Here is a 16,688-nt window from a genome sequence, read left to right as displayed (position 1 = left end):
GGAAGCAAGGAAGAGGAAATGACATGGGTAAGTATGGGGATGTTGTTAATGTTGGGATTCGCAGGATACTGGATAAGTCTGCAGGCTTCAACAGGATGATGCAATACTCTGCTGGGTCAGAGTGACTCAGCAGGAGTGTGATTAGTGTGATTGGCTATCACCTGTTTTAAAAGGAAAGGCTGTTTAACAGTGGGTGTGGTGGTTGTGCTGTAGTGTGGTGGTGCTGTGGTGGAGAGTATTCGTTTGTAAGTACTCTGTATGGGCTGTTTCTTTTGTAAATGCCTGTATATAGCTCACATTAAAAAAGACTGCACTGGAAAAACCTGGAACTCTTAGTGTTTCGCTGAAAGCGCCGCGTGGAATACGCGACAGTTAAGTGCCTCCTCCATTTTTTTCAGTGCAGTTGCAGGATTTGTGCCTCTTGAAGTTGTAAGAGATCTTCCCCCCAAAACCAAACAACCAGGAAACCACAAACAAAACCTTTTGGAATTTATTTCCAATGATGATGATGATGTTGTTGTGATTATTTATATGCCACCCATCTGTGTTGCCCCAGCTACTCTGGGCGGCTCTCAACAAAATATTAAAAACACAATTAAAAAGCAACCATTAAAAACTTCCCTGTACAGGGCTGCCTTCAGATGTCTTCTAAAAGTCATATAGTCATTTATCTCCTTGACCTCTGCTGAGAGGGCCTTCCACAGAGTGGTTCCCTGTAACTTCACTTCTCACAGTGGGAGAACCGCCAGAAGGCCCTTGGAGCTGGAAATGATGGGCGTGAAGATGCTCCTGCAGGATGAAGATGCTAGGAATGAGCAAATTTTAGCTTCTTGCTTCTCCAGTTTTAAATTCAGTTCTCCACACTTCTTCTTCTTCTTCTTCTTCTTCTTCTTCTTCTTCTTAAGTCACAAAAATCCACCAGCATCTTAGTGCAAATATGTCCTAATATTTATTTATTTAGTTTTGACTAAGATATTAGGAAATGAACTGCCAGATGCAGGAGAGGCTATGAGTGTTTGTTTTGAACATTCGGATCACTGATGATGCCCATCTTCCAATTTCCTGAATGCTGTTGGAACAAGCATAACCTGGTGCAACAGGCTTATCCTTTCTTTCTGGAAAGTTCACCTGTAGCTGCATAGAGGAAATCCACTCATTTCAACCTTAAAGAAAATTAATGTTAGCTTAAAACCAATGTACATTGGCCCTTTGGCTGAATCAAAAAAGGGCAGAATATGAGTCCTGGAGATATTGTCTGTTGAAAGTGAATGAGATGACTCCTAAAGACCCCATCCTATTACAGTTCAGATCCTGTAGATTCTACAGTTCAGAAATAGGCTGTGTGTGTGTGTGTGTGTGTGTGTGTGTGTGTGTGTAAATTCTCTGTCTTCAAATGGATAAACCAAATGTTGCTTGAATCATAAAAATAAACCAGCAGAATTTGTACTGGATATATTATTAGCATCCACCACATTGCTAGCAAACAACTTGTAAAGCATATGGTGAGAAATGTCTTGTACGGAAAACATTTTTGAAAGGATCAACTCATCACATGCCAGGTTTTTTTCCTGCCTTTCTTTTTGCCACCAGACCACCTTTGGTTTTAAAGATTAGGTTAGTTAACAACTAAGAAGACACAGAATGAATGCACATTTTACTAAGCAGATCTGATTTTATGCATTGTTGAATATAGGGCACAAAAAACTCATGGGTGAAAACTACCAGAGGGCAAAGTCTGGCCCATATAGATAGTGGGGTCTAGGTGTATTCTAGGTGGGGACCATTTTATCATTATTTTATTTATTAATTAGACTCATTAAAATGTAAGGGATCCTAGGGATCATCTATCCCTACCCCCTGCAATGCAGGAATCTTTTGCCAAATGTGGGGCTCAAATCAATGACCTTGAGATTAAGAGTCCAATACTCTACTGAATGAGCTATCCTGTCCTTCATCCAAAGATCACAGGGTGGATATCCTGTTGGCCACATGTGCCCCCTCCCCCAGGCCTCTCTACCCCACCCTTGAGACTCTCCTTGCACATACACTTGCCTCAGAGCCACACCCTTCACTGGTCTTCCTCAAGTGCTTTTACTTGCCTGGAAGTTGTCCTTGAATTGTGATAATGCTTCTTCCTTGTTCAGATGGAGAGGTATGTGGTATGTATGTGTGTGTTTGTGTGTGGAAACCTCTGGGTTTTGTGTAGTTGGAACATAACCTACTATATGAAGGTGTCCCAGCCATTGTGCCATGCCCAGTTTCTTCTGGGCCCACCAACATTTTCCCTGGTCCTGCTAACTGGCCACTAGAAGGTTGTCAATAAGGAAATGCAGGCTTTAAGCTGGGAGTCAGTCTCCCAAACCCGTCATATTCCATGCATCCTTTCAAAAACTGTACTTGTGTGGAATTTGCTGTCAGGCCCCCAACTGAAGATCCTGATAAAATCTATTTTTGTTTAAGCTTGAAATCGTATGTTCAATGCCTTTAGAACTTTTGGAAGCCGGATGAGGGACGCAGTGGTGGCTGGTATCCATTGGACAGCGGGGAGACTAGCAGTAGGTGGAGCCAGAGCCAATGATAGGTGGAGCTAACTCATTCTAGGTTTGCCCCCATCCTTCTCCCTGCTGAGTTCTACAGGGGCAACACTGGCACTAACGGCATGAGAGGTGATGTTTTTGAGGGTTCCTCAGTTGTCGTGCTGCCTCTAGAGATCCGTCAATAACTTTCTATCCTCTGGTTCCATCAGGTCCTGAAGATGTACCTCTTCACTCAGGCCTTGGGGTCTTCTTGGAGTTGCTGATGATTTAAGTTCTGAGACAGCTGCATCAGTGTGACTCAACCCCACATTGCAGGAACATGGGAGTTAATATTATAATTGTGGTTTTTTCTGCAGAATTAAAGTCTTTCAGGTCAAGGATGGGGAGCTCAGCTCAGTCCTGCCCCTTCCTCTGCTCTGCTCTGAAGCAGGAGCTTTGACACACTTTTGGCAGTGGGAATGCTACACCAGCAGAGGAACATCTTCCCTCAACTCCACCCCTCCATCTGATGCAACAAGGGTTTGGATTGCTCTGCTTGTGTGACTGCAGCTAATTAAAGAGTGCCCAAGGGAAAAAAGGGGATGCGGGTGGCGCTGTGGGTAAAAGCCTCAGTGCCTAGGGCTTGCTGATCGAAAGGTCGGCGGTTCGAATCCCCGTGGCGGGGTGCGCTCCCGCTGCTCGGTCCCAGCGCCTGCCAACCTAGCAGTTCGAAAGCACCCCCGGGTGCAAGTAGATAAATAGGGACCGCTTACTAGCGGGAAGGTAAACGGCGTTTCCGTGTGCTGTGCTGGCTTGCCAGAGCAGTGATGTCACACTGGCCACGTGACCCGGAAGTGTCTCCGGACAGCGCTGGCCTCCGGCCTCTTGAGTAAGATGGGCGCACAACCCTAGAGTCTGTCAAGACTGGCCCGTATCGGCAGGGGTACCTTTACCTTTAAGGGAAAAAAGACCTTTCTAGAAACCTCCATTCTATCTATGCTAGCTATCCTGTTTCAGGTAGCCAGGTTTCCTCCCTTGTTCTCCAGCGAGAGACAGTGCCATGCCACCTACCCACACTTGCACAGCTATTTTCATCCCCATCTTTCATCAAGATCATTAAAGTTTGAAAAAAGTTGCCCAGGGGTTAAAAAACAAAAATGTTTTCAGATCATCTCCTGCTCCTAAAAGTCTTGCAGTGGCCGTTACTCTAGAAAGATTCAACTCCCCCCTCCATCTCCTTCGTTTCCATAGCAGCTTGACTCTTATTTCTTCAGCATTTGCTTCAGATTGCCCCCACTTCCCACCCTTCCAATCTGCCTCCAGCCCCCTAAAGTGAGATGATATTATATAGTCTTATTAACCTTTTCTTAGATTCAGCACTCTTTTTGCCCACCCACTCCAAATCCCATGTAGCTTCTTTGTGAGAAAATCCCACCTACGTCCTAACGAGATGCATCATCGCATGCTGGAATGTCAAGGCAACATGGGAGAAATAACTTAAATTGCACAAGGAAAATCCAGTTCTTTCTGGATCCTCCTTGACTGTAATAAAACATTCAACGTGGGGGGGGGGGGGAAGGAGGAGAAAAACAGAGAAATCTTGTGAACAGTGGGCACCTACCTCTTCCCACTCATGATATGAGGGTGTAGACAATACTTCATACAATGCATGGTTAAATTGTGGAATTTCCAACTGTAAATAAATAGCGGTTAGCTTTAATAGGTTTATCAATGGCTTCTTGGTGTGGCAGATTAATGGAACTTCCATGCAACAGAAGAGGATGCCAGATGATGGTGACAGACAACAGTAGTTGTCTGTCCCAACAGTGGTTGTCCCTCTTTGTTGAGCAATGGAGACAAGGACAAGGAACATCAAGGAGAAGGGCTCAAAGGACTAGCCCCAGAAGCACAGCTATCACACAAGCTAGGGTTGCCATATTTTGAAGAGCAAAAAGGAGGACACATCTGCCGACTTCTACTTTTATCTATGGGACGCGGGTGGCGCTGTGGGTTAAACCACAGAGCCTAGGACCTGCTGATCGGAAGGTTGGCGGTTCAAATCCCCGTGATGGCGTGAGCTCCCATTGCTCAGTCCCTGCTCCTGCCAACCTAGCAGTTCAAAAGCATGTCAAAGTGCAAGTAGATAAATAGGTACCACTCCGGTGGGAAGGTAAACGGCGTTTCCGTGCGCTGCTCTGGTTTGCCAGAAGCGGCTTAGTCATGCCACATGACCTGGAAGCTGTAGGCCGGCTCCCTCAGCCAATGAAGTGAGATGAGCGCCGCAACCCCAGAGTTGGTCACGACTGGACCTAATGGTCAGGGGTCCCTTTACCTTTACCTTACCTTACTTTTAACTATGGATTGCTCCCCTTTTGGGAACAGGCATGCATAGCCACAATGTAGTGAGGAGCAGTTTGAAAGCCCTCTTCCAACAGCCCTGTTTTGCTCTTTGCAGAGTCTGCCTGCTTGCCTGCCTCTCCTTCTCTCCCCTGTGTCCCGCCTCAAAAGCAGCCCTGCATTTTGGCCCTGCAGGGGCCAAACCTGGAGTTGTCTCAGCCCAATTTGGCCAAAGCTCAAATCTGTCTGAATCTTCCCAATTTGGTGAGGGATCTGGGCTTTGCTCAAATCTACTAGACACATATCTAAGCTGTCAAAAGCCAGTGTGAAAATGTATGTTTAGCATCTGAGAAAAAAGAAAGAAAGTGCCAGATACACATCTATGGGGAGGGAATTCCATAATTTGCTGCATGTCACAGCGAATACCCTCTCCCAGGCTGCCACCCCCAAACATCTAAGTGTGGCGGAGCTACCAAGAGGGCCACCTCTGCCTATCTTAATACCCAAGGTGGATGGAGGCAGCAACATGAGTGCATTGAATTGCACCAACTGGGTCTGGATTGCAGCCCAACTGTAAGAATGGCATATGCTAAAAGCTGGAAAGAAGAGTGCATCACTGCACAAAAATGACTAAAAAAATTATGTGGCTCTGCCTGGAGGTCTAAAGTGACTGATCATAACAATTTTGGGAAGAAGTCACAACATGATCCAACTTTTTAAGGTTTGTGGGCTAGGGAAGACTTTTTTTTAAAAAAGCAATTGTGTCTTCCTTTTGGGAAAACTTTATGAAATATTTGTGTTTAAGGCAGTTTTTGATCTCAGTATTTATGAGTCTTTTAAAACTCTCTTTGCACTGTTTCAGAAGATCAATAACAAATTAGAAAAACCCAGGGTTTCTTTTGTATGTAGTGTTTTGTTTTCTGTCCTTAATAAGATCCTCATATTTTAAAAACTTGTGGAGGTCATCTGTAAGGACAGGCTTGTGCTTTTCATCAAGCAGCTGCTATCCTTTTTTCTTTAGGGTTGTTCTCAAATGGCCTCTTTAAATATCCCACAGTATTTTTGGGCATGGAAATGAGGTAGGGGCGGGAGAGAGAGGAGAAATTCTGCAACAGTTTCTCCAAGGCAGAGATGGGTGAATCTGTCTTTTTTTATTTTAAAAAAAGATAATTTCATATTGCTTTTATATTTCATACAGCAATAGGACAGGAAACACAGCAGCAACAAAGGAGACAGGGGAAAGCAATACTGTAGTGTGTTCCAAGTTACAGTCAGTCAAATGGAAGAGTTTTTCCAGGATAATTATGTACCAATGAAGAATTCATGTACAAGAGGAGCAGCATATTGTACAAAAAAATTAGGGACAAAATTCGGATGTGTGCTGAGTCCTCCTGTCTCTTAATCGCTAAGCCAATTTATCCATGAGAGCAAGTTGCCAGGTTTGTTCATGCCAGTCCTTTGTCACATCTGCTTCTAAGGATCTCCAAAATTCAACTATAGTCAATTTTGCTGCTGTCAAAAGAAATAGGAGGTGCTCCTGGTCTCTGTGGGAAATTGCAGTCAAACATAACTATGTATGATTGCCAGTTAGTGCATGAAGGGGTTAAGACAATAGAGCTGGAGTCCTAGACTCAGCTAGGTCATGCCCTGTCTTTTCCATTGAGAGGAAGTGAAGCCTTCTCTTCCTGTTCTCACTCCCTCTACACCATTTAACTGACCAAGGAATACATGCCTAAAGCAAGTTCCGAGCTTAGAACATGTGTTTGAAGCTGTCTTCCTGTATTTTCTGCCCAAGAGCATTCTGTCGGTGTTCTCCTTGATACTGCTTGGATAAATGCATGAACCTGACCTTTGGAACATTTTGTAAGTAAAATATTTTAAAAGTGTGTGGTCTTTTCATTGCAAGAAGGGTAGAAAGAGGGGAGCACTTTGCAAAGAGACTAAATGGGACAAAATCTTTAACAGCCTACATTCTTAAGGCTTCACTGTGCTGCTTGACTTTGTGAGGTTAAACTCTGCTACTGAGGACTCTCTCCTCTGGGAGAGTCTGCTTAGCCCTGCATTTTGAATCCAGGCACGCAGCCAATTATTTTGTTATTCACCCCACACACGTGGGTCACAGGGATTCATATTTTTCCTCCCACGGTCTACTCCTACTCTTGTTCCTGATCTTTATTCCCCCATTGTTCATAATGTAGATATTCACTCACCCCTTCTTTCCTGGCAGGGAAAGGCGATGCAATTTTGTGTTTCACCTCAGGTGCAAAAATGTCTTGGGCCAGCCCTGCTGCTACCTCAGTTCATGTCTGCACAGCCCACAAACCTGATATATACCTTACTTTACTGTGTCATTTCATCCGCTTTTTGACTCAGAGGAAGGGTGGCTGCATTCACAGTTGGCTCTGCCTGCCACTGGTTGCCAGCTATTAATATGTTTGTCATAAGTATTTGAAACCTGTGAAAATGCCAGGTTTCACAGTGACTCAGAGCAAAGATGCAATTGGACTTAGCAATGAGAGGGATCACCTTGAATATCCTCTGGCACCAAAGCACCTGTCTTCTTCAGCCCAAGTAAGTTGTGTCCATTTCCATTAGGTTCACCAGATTCACAGGAAGCTGTTTCATGTTGAATCAGACCATTGGTCCATCTTGCTCAGTACTGTCTACAGTGAAAGGCAATGGCTCTCCAAGCTTTTGGGTAGGGCTCTCTCCTAGTTGCCTTATGCTGAGTCAGACAAGTGGTCTATTTAACTCAGTATTGTCTACACTGACTGGCAGTGATTTCATTTCTAGCCTACCTGGAGGTGCTGGGGATTGAAACTGTGACCTTCTGCGTGCAAGGCAGATGTTCTACCACTGAGCCACAGGGCTTCCCCTAACTCTTCCTTCAAAAGTGTCCTGTTGGTGTCTGCTCAGCCGGTAGTTTCCCATGAGAGACCTCTTTTGTTATGACCCCATTACCCTTTCACATGCTTCTATGGTACTTGCATTTTATACATAATGTAATTAGTTCATAGAACTTTTTTTTAAACAGCTATTTCCCCATCTAGAACTGGTGAAAAACATCCCCGACCACCACTGCACTCTGAAGATCCAGGCGCAATAAGATTCTAAAGCCATGTGAACATTCGCCTGTTGGTGAGTAACGGTTGTGAAGTGCTACAGATTTTATCAATGCAAAGGGCATTTTCAAAGCTGAAGTGGTATTCAACGAGACCTTTCCTCCCACAGCATCTGATGTTGTTTGCCCTTAATTGCATCTCTTATGCACGCCAGCCTCTTATTTATGACAACAGGATGATAATCAACATAAAAAGCCATTGAGCTAATACTAAGTGTGCTGAATATAACCCAAGGCAGGGAAGAAGACAAGTGGATCAAGAAGCAGCTCCTGCTCCTATGACATCTGGCAAATGCAAGAGATTAATTCTCCATGTCTTTAGGCTCTCGAAGAGTGCTATAGATGAAGAAATGGCTGGTGCTTATGGATAAGACATCTGCTAACTTTTGTTTCCTGGGGAGTACGCTGGAATGAATGAAGCGAAGAAGCTGTCTCAGCTGCAATTACCTGGATGATTTTTGGTTTGGTTTGTTTAACTGGAGAGGAGAACAGGAATGATTTCAGCCTAGCAAGGTGCTTCTGCAATCCTAACTCCACAATTATTACAGAGCTGGTAAACCGTTCGTCTGATATACCAGTAGGAAACTCATTCATCCAAGTACCTATCCTTCTGTAGCATCTCAGGTTAGGTTCAATCTCCAGCATCTTCACGCATGTCTTGGGAAAGACTCCTGCCTGAAATCCTGCACAGCCACTGCCAATCAGTGTGTACATACTGAGCTAGATGGGTCAATAGTCTCAGTATAGGGCAGCTCCCTGTGTTTCTAAGTCATCACTTAAATCTTGGCTGTGAAAAATGTTCAGGTGAACAGCTAGGTTTTTCGCATGCACCAGAACATTGTCACAGATGGAGCCCATTGTACCTTAGCGGGAGGTGGCTCTGGAGGCCGGACAGAACAGGACTGCCCCCTGGTCATTAGAAGATGTACCTGCACAGGTGCTGGAACAACCTTATTTGCAGATCTCAGTGGATGGACTGGACTATAGGGGAGAAGACAGCTGATGAATTAAGAGGGCCCCAAGTTGTATAGGGCTTTAGATGTCAGTAGCAACACCCCAAATTAGGCTTGGTAGCAAATGGGCAGCTTAGAGACTTGGGAATCTGTGCCAAAACTCTTCACAATACAGCTGGTAATCCATTGTTTTTTAATTTACAACAAAGCAGGCATATTTATTTATGTAAATTGAAGCTAATGGCAATAGATGGGCTTCTCTTAATGTTGACAAGGTACACCTAAGTGGGAAGACAGACCTAATTTCATTTCCACTGGACAGCAATATTTATGAATTTTAATGGTTTTGTGTCAAAAGTTTGATACACAAATTATGAGAGTGTTACTTAAACAAGGCCACATTTTTAATTAAGCAGGAACCTGAAACCAGCAAGCTAGCTGAGCAATTTGCAAAAGAAAAAAAGAAGAAGAAAAAATGTGATAAGGGAAATATTTCACCATTGGGATTTAATAGCTACTTTTTCTGTTTTGTTTATTGCTTTGTCAAGTTAGTTTTACACCTAGCAGAAGGTTATATGCAATTTTATGGAAAATGTGTTTCTATATTTCATTTTTTTAAAAAATTAGTTAGTTCCCTAATGCACAAGAAAATAAATTACAGGAGTGAGTGAACTGGAAATATCTGCAAATTAAAGAGAAAGTGGAAAATAGCTCCTTTTATTACTTGATTAGATTATATTGGAGTTTGTCCCTTTTTATATGTAGATTTGTGCTTTTTTATTTCTGGTGCACATTTAGATTCAAATTAATTGTGTTAAGTAGGATTCAATTCTAGTCTCTTAGTGTTAATTCCATGTTTATTGCCTGTTACATTCTCATATTAAGCTTGATCATTGTAGGTGCGAAAGTGGGACCTTTTTTCTTTTTCTTTTCTTTTTTCCTTTTGCCAATCTTGTAAGCTAACCTTGACTTGTCTGACTTTGTAAGGGAGTGGGTGGGATACTTTTTTATTATAAGGGCTCAGAGGCAGATCTACTAGGAAACTAAAAAAGCTTCAGGACTCTTAATCCCAGAGGGGCCCAGAAGTGAATTTATTCATGCACGTATACAGTGGAAACTGGTGTTACGTACCCTCCTCCTTGTGAACACTGTGGGTTACAAGCTCCGCTAACCCGGAAGTAGATGCCCCTTGTTGTGAACTTTGCTCTGGGATGCGAGCGGAATTCGCGCCCCGGCGGAAGGCGCCATTAGCAAAAGCATGCGTCGGGTTATGAACAGTTTCGGCTTAAGAACAGACCTCCAGAACGGATTAAGTTCATAACCAGACGTACCACTGTATAGCATTTCCTTAATTTTCACTCCCCTTCATAACTTGGAAAATATAGGGCATAGGAAATATTTATTCACACCAGTGACTTTGACATGTGAGATAATCCAGTACAGCAATTTTGATCAAAATATGAGGTATAAAGGTAAAGGTAAAGGGACCCCTGACCATTAGGTCCAGTCCTGACTGACTCTGGGGTGGCCGCACTCATCTCGCTTTACTGGCCGAGGGAGCTGGCGTACATGTGGCCAGCATGACTAAGCTGCATTCCTTCAGGGGGAATCTCTCAGGGATGCATAGGAGGGTGGGTTGGGGCTGTAGATGAGACCCGAGCTGACAGTGCACCACCCATTTTCTTTAAGCTATTCTCTTTTTCTCACAAACTTTGCTTACCAGTTTCTCTCTCCCCCCCCCCCCTTCTCTTCTTCTCCTTCATTGAATTTATATACCACCCTATACCCGGAGGTCTCAGTGCAGTTCACATAAAAGGATCACAGTATATAAAATAAAAATAAAAGTAATAACCCAATAATACCGCCCCCCCCTCAAAGAGCCACATTTTAAAAGAGTATGGGATGTTGATCAGGTCAACCAAAGGCCTGGTTAAAAAGGAACTTCCTTGGAGAGAGCATTCTTTATCCCCTTCTCTCCCACTTTCCTCTTGTATCATCCCCCCCTTCCTCCCTCTCTTCCCTACTTTTCTCTTTCATGTGACTTCTCCCCTTATTTCTCTTTCCCCATTTCCCTGCTAGATAACCCCCACACAGCAATGCAGCAATCATAGAACCATCATAGAATTGTAGAGTTGGAAGAGGGTCCCGAAGGTCCTCTAGTCCAACCCTCTGTAATGTAGGGATCTTTTTACCCAACATGGGGCTCGAACCCATGGCCCTGAGATTAAGAGCCTCATGCTCTTCCCTGATGTGAGCAGGGAAGCTTGCAAGATGGACCCACTGGTGCCACTGGCCAGCAGTTCCCTTCACTGCAGTGAGGGCCCTTGCAGTCAGACTCTGACATCCTGCACAATTAGCGCCCTGATTCACTCGCAGAGTTTTGGCCTTTGAGGGCAACTCCCTGCACTGGAGTACTAGCCTACCTGTGTAATTGTCAGCCAGCTATTGAGGACCATTTTTTGCTGACTTCAGGCCCTATAAAGCTCAGCTTTTGGAGCTTGCTTCTCTGGGTAAGTTGATTCTGGTGTGAGTACATTGAACGATTGCTTTAGAACCATCACATCTCAGCTTTTTCAGCCAAGATATGAATGAGCCTCCTGCATCTGCACCCAGCTACTTTGCTCCTCACCTGGTTGGTAAAGGTAAAGGTAAAGGTACCCCTGCCCTTACGGGCCAGTCTTGAGAGACTCTAGGGTTGTATGCCCATCTCACTCTAGAGGCCGGGGGCCAGCGCTGTCCGGAGACACTTCCGGGTCACGTGGACAGCGTGACGAAGCTGCTCTGGCGAACCGGCACCAGAGCAGCACACGGAAACGCCGTTTACCTTCCCGCTAGTAAGCGGTCCCTATTTATCTACTTGCACTTGGGGGTGCTTTCGAACTGCTAGGTGGGCAGGAGCTGGGACCGAACGACGGGAGCTCACCCCGCCGCGGGGATTCATACCGCCGACCATGCGATCAGCAAGTCCTAGGCGCTGAGGTTTTACCTACAGCGCCACCCGCGTCCCTTCCTTACCTGGTGCAAATGGGGAAACAAGCCAAGTAGCTCCAGTAAACTATGCCTCCCCATTACACCTGGAAACTATGGCAAAATAAGACAGAAAGGCAAAGATGTTAGGTCAACTTTATATCATAGCTGTAAACGTTTCCCTTTTTTAAAAGGGAAATTCCCTTATTCTGAATAGGATTCCTCGCAAGAAAAGGGAAAAGTTGACAGCTATGCTTTATATCCTAGCTTATTCGTCATTTCCTGGTTCAGATGTGACAAGAAGCTATCAGCGGTGGCTTCCTGGGTGGTTTGCAGCACACACAAAGGAAGAAGTGGCTGTATGCAGATGCATGAAGCTCATTCATATCTTGACTTACTAAGCAGAGATGTGATCATTCAAGTACAGCTGTTGCTTCTAGTCCCTCTGATTGCTTCCTTGGTATCAAGGATTGATGCCTAGACCTTGGACTGCTTTACATCAAACACCTGCTTCTGACCCACTTGTCTTTCCTGGACCCTGACCTCTGCCAAGGTCTGATGAACCTTAACTTCTGGAAATTAAGCTAAGGTTGAAATCAAGCTTTGTGTCTTATGACTCTTATGGAAATGCAGGCTAGGCAATTGCAGTTTATGTATAGGAATTTTTTTTAATTTTTAATACATTATTCTGTTTTTGTATATGCTAGAAGCTGCCCAGAGTGTCTGGGGCAAAAGCAGGTCTCCCTGTTGCCCAAGGCAAGAAGCACACTTGATCAGAAGCTTCTATAAATGTCATGGAATGTTATGTGACCTTTTCTTTGGGGCTGAAGGGCTGCAGCTCAGTGACAGAGCGTCTTTCTTGCCTGCAGAAGGTCCCAGGTTCAATCCCTGGCATCTGCAGTTGGTGCCTGCATCTGCAGAACTACAACCAGTCCCTGTAGACAATTCTGAACTAAATGGACCAGTATAAGGCAGCTTCCTGTGCTCCTATGAACTGGTCTATTGGTGGAACAAAACACCCTAACTTACCGTATTTTTCGCTCTATAACACGCACCCGACCATAACACGCACGTAGTTTTTAGAGGAGGAAAATCCGTAGGCATGCCACCCGTAGGCATTCCCTCCATAACACACACAGACATTTCCCCTTACTTTCTAGGAGGAAAAAAGTGAGTGTTGTGGTGCAAAAAATACGGTACTTATTTTTAGCCCTCTTCTTGGGCCAGAGCTGGACAGTAGAGCACAGGATAGCATCTCTCTGGTCACAAGTTTCCTCAGTGTGCACTGGAAGCTGGATCCAGTGAATGCAGAAGGCTACTGGGTCTGGCCCTTCTCCCCTGCACCTAGTTTGCATCCAGATAGTCATGAGGAGAACCTTGATTTAGTGGTAGGACAGGTGGTTTGCCTGCAGAAGGTCCCAAGTTTGATCCACAGCATCTTGAAATAAGGCAGGGAAAGAACCCTGCCTGAAACGGGAAAACATGATGAGTTGCTACCAGTGAGTGTAGGCAGCTGGCAGTTTCCTAGGTTCCCAGTCCTGTGAAGAGACCCTTGTCAGAACTGACATGAGTTGGAAGTCAAAACAAGAAATATATGACTAGTACACTCAGAGCATACTCACCAACCAAGAATGCCACTTTTAAATATGACCATGCAAGGGATGTCACCCTCAATCAAAATGTTCAGCTTGATGATTGTGAAGTTTAATAGCTAGATTAAGCCAATTAATTTCCCCCCCTCTGTTGAGTTAGTCAGTAGGGAATATTTTTTAATCAGTGTGTCTGAGAATTAAGGGCATGTTTGTTTACTTAGTTTGGGTTCTGATATGTTATCTCAACTGGGATTTTTTTTTTTAAAGAGAGAGCTTTCCATCATATGATGAGAGGTAGCTTTTGTTTATCAACTTTTATGCTCTTTCCCTTCTTTCATCATCTGGAAGAGGCACCTGTAGGGATCTTTCATTACTATACAGATGTATTTAAATGCAATTGACCAGCTAAATTCTTTGATTGATGGACAGTCTTACTGTATAGTCAAGGATTGCCTATTTGCAAACTAGTCAATTGGAAATAAATGTTGTTTGGTTTTTTTTAAATACGTGTGGAGTCTTTGCGCAGGGTGATTGCAACCAATATCGCTTCTGGGACAGAGTGAATTTAACTCCCCATATGATCTTATTTGAAAACATTCAGCGTCCCTGTTGGGTCGAGTTGAGTCTCTTGCAGGCGCCATCCTAATTTTCCTGTCACTGAGCTGAAGCTTTGATTGAGGGTGACATCCCTTTCCAAGGACAACTTTAAAAGTGACATTCTTGGATGGCAATTGCCAGTCACCAGCTCAGAGTATGCTAGTCATATATTCAGCGGAGCTGTGGGGCTTTGACTCCCAACTCATTTCACTTCTGACAAATACTTTACAAGGGAATTATTTGCAGGGGTACGACGCGTGATGGACTTGAACTGGTGTCAAGGAGATTGCATTAAAGCTGGCTATACCCTTCTGCTGCAATCATGCTGACCTTACTGAGTATAATGATTCAACCCATATGCTTCAAATCCTTGCATAATGCTGTGTGTGTGTGTGTGTGTGTGTGTGTGTGTGTGTGTGTGTGTGATGGGGTGTTTTCTCATGTAAAAGAAATAGGGAAAGGTCGATCACTAATAAATATCTGAGGTCACAGAAACTAATTTCAGTTTATGAAGACAAAAAACAAGCTCAGCCAGTTCCTTTCTGTTCCCAGCACACATGTACAACAGGGGAAGCTGCATGTGCCATGCCACCCCCCAGGGCTGATTTGCACTTTGATGTATTTATTATGCATGTGTATTATATGTGAAGAGATGCAAGTGCCATCTTCAAACACTTTGCATTTAGTTCAGAAGCTAATTAGCTCTGAGAATCTGTGTTTAAAAAAAATTAGTTAGAGTTGCTTCAAATGTCTGATTGACCAATATGCATCCCCCCTCAAATAACCCATGCTCACAATTCAACAGAGTTCAAGGGATTGCAGTTCAGCTCGGAGCTCAATCCTGTATTGCACTGGCAGGCAGCAAACTAATATTAGGGAGCCCATCTCTAAAGGTTCAGTGGGGAGCCTGAAGCTTAGTGCTTGGAACCTAGCCTGGTGATCAGCCCTGGACTGTGTGCACCAAGGCCCCAGAGATCTCTTCAGGCATAACAGGGGAAATGCTGGCCTCTGAGATTAACCCATCTCTTGGAGCACTGGGCTTTGGGAGGTACTAGACGCAGGGCAGTAGTTCCTGTTCTGGGAGTGGGTGGTACAGAGAAGGGGGCATGGCAGGAGTATTTTTGCATGCTGAAATGTTTTTGCAGCAAGTTCAGATTATAAATTATGTTGTTCTTTGTGCTTTAGGAATGCTGGAAAGAGATTATGAACCTGCTTCATAGGCAAGGAAGTTCAGGTTTGTGATGTACCATGATTCAGCCTGAGATCTTTGAGGTCATTGTGCAGGCACCCCTAATAAGAAGCCGCTTAAGTCTGCATGAGGAGAGGAGGAAACATAGACAGCATAGTTCATTCTGGCTGCAACGTGGTTCCACCACTCTGCAAAGTCAGCCTCTTGCTTTCTCCTGAACTGGCTGGGTTATAAGGTCAGCCACAATTACTTGACTGGGCAGCAACCTATCTGCTCTTGTGTGCAGCATATCAGCATTCCTACCTGCTGCTGGCATACTGGCTAAAATTTATTAACAGTAAAGGCAGGTTCATTGGGGCAAATCAGTTCAGAGACTGGCACTGTCAGTTGGCTTTTTCAGTTTAGTCTCTATGTTGCCCTCTGCAGGGAGGAGGACGACTCTGTTGCCACCTACTGTAGGGCTCCCTGTCTTCTGCCCTAACAGTCCCAATGGGCACCGACAACCACATTTAATTAAGATAAATTAACTGGAAAAGCATCCACTTACTTTATGCACCGTGTCAACGTAGAACACAAGCTGCCTTGTAGGCAACCCTGGCAGCCTCATTATTCTTATACCTTAACTGTTTTTTTAGGTCTGACCTTTGCATTCTGGAAAAAAAATTTTGTTTGGTTTTATTTCTTTTAAAAAATGGATTTGGCTCATCTCTATGTGTACCAACAGAGCCCAGAAGGAATGATAAGGCAGTCTGAAATAATCGTATAGTTTACATGCAATTGCACACGAAAGAGAGAAAGGTCACCGCTGCATCTTAATTCGATATTCGGAGAAAATAAGTGTGGGGTTTCCATAGCACTGATGAATGCACATCACACAGGGTTGACTTACAAATCCCCTCTGCCATGTGAAAAGATACAAGATTGCACACTCCCCCTCCCTGACTTCCAAAAATGAGGAAAAGGCAATGCATACTGAGAATTCTGAAAACATAAAGAGGGAGTAGATCATCGCTTTCGGCAGAAAAACAACTACTAGAAAATGGAAAAGGCTGTGGCAGAGGAAACCTATTCATTTTCTCATAATTCTATGAAACGGGCTACCCAGAGAAATTAACTGGCAGTAGGTTCAGGCTAGACATGAGGAAGTGCTGCTCTACACAACGCAAAATTAAATCACAGGCTTCATTAGCAGGAGATGTGGTGACGGGCACAGATGGCTTTTTGCTGTTTTAAAGAAGGCTGAAATCAAGGGTAGGGAATTGCAGACCCACTTGCAGCACCCCAACCCCAGGGGGCAAACTCCCAAGAGCAGCCCCAGATGTAAACAAACTTGATAATATAATGTTACAGGATTTAAAACTGGCCACAGCTTTATTGATTACGATGTAGGTAGGCTTTTGCTCAGACACTGGGTAT

Source organism: Podarcis muralis, chromosome Z (genome assembly GCF_964188315.1).
Source record: "Podarcis muralis chromosome Z, rPodMur119.hap1.1, whole genome shotgun sequence".
Lineage (NCBI taxonomy): Eukaryota > Metazoa > Chordata > Lepidosauria > Squamata > Lacertidae > Podarcis > Podarcis muralis.
Note: the sequence above shows the minus strand (reverse complement) of the source record.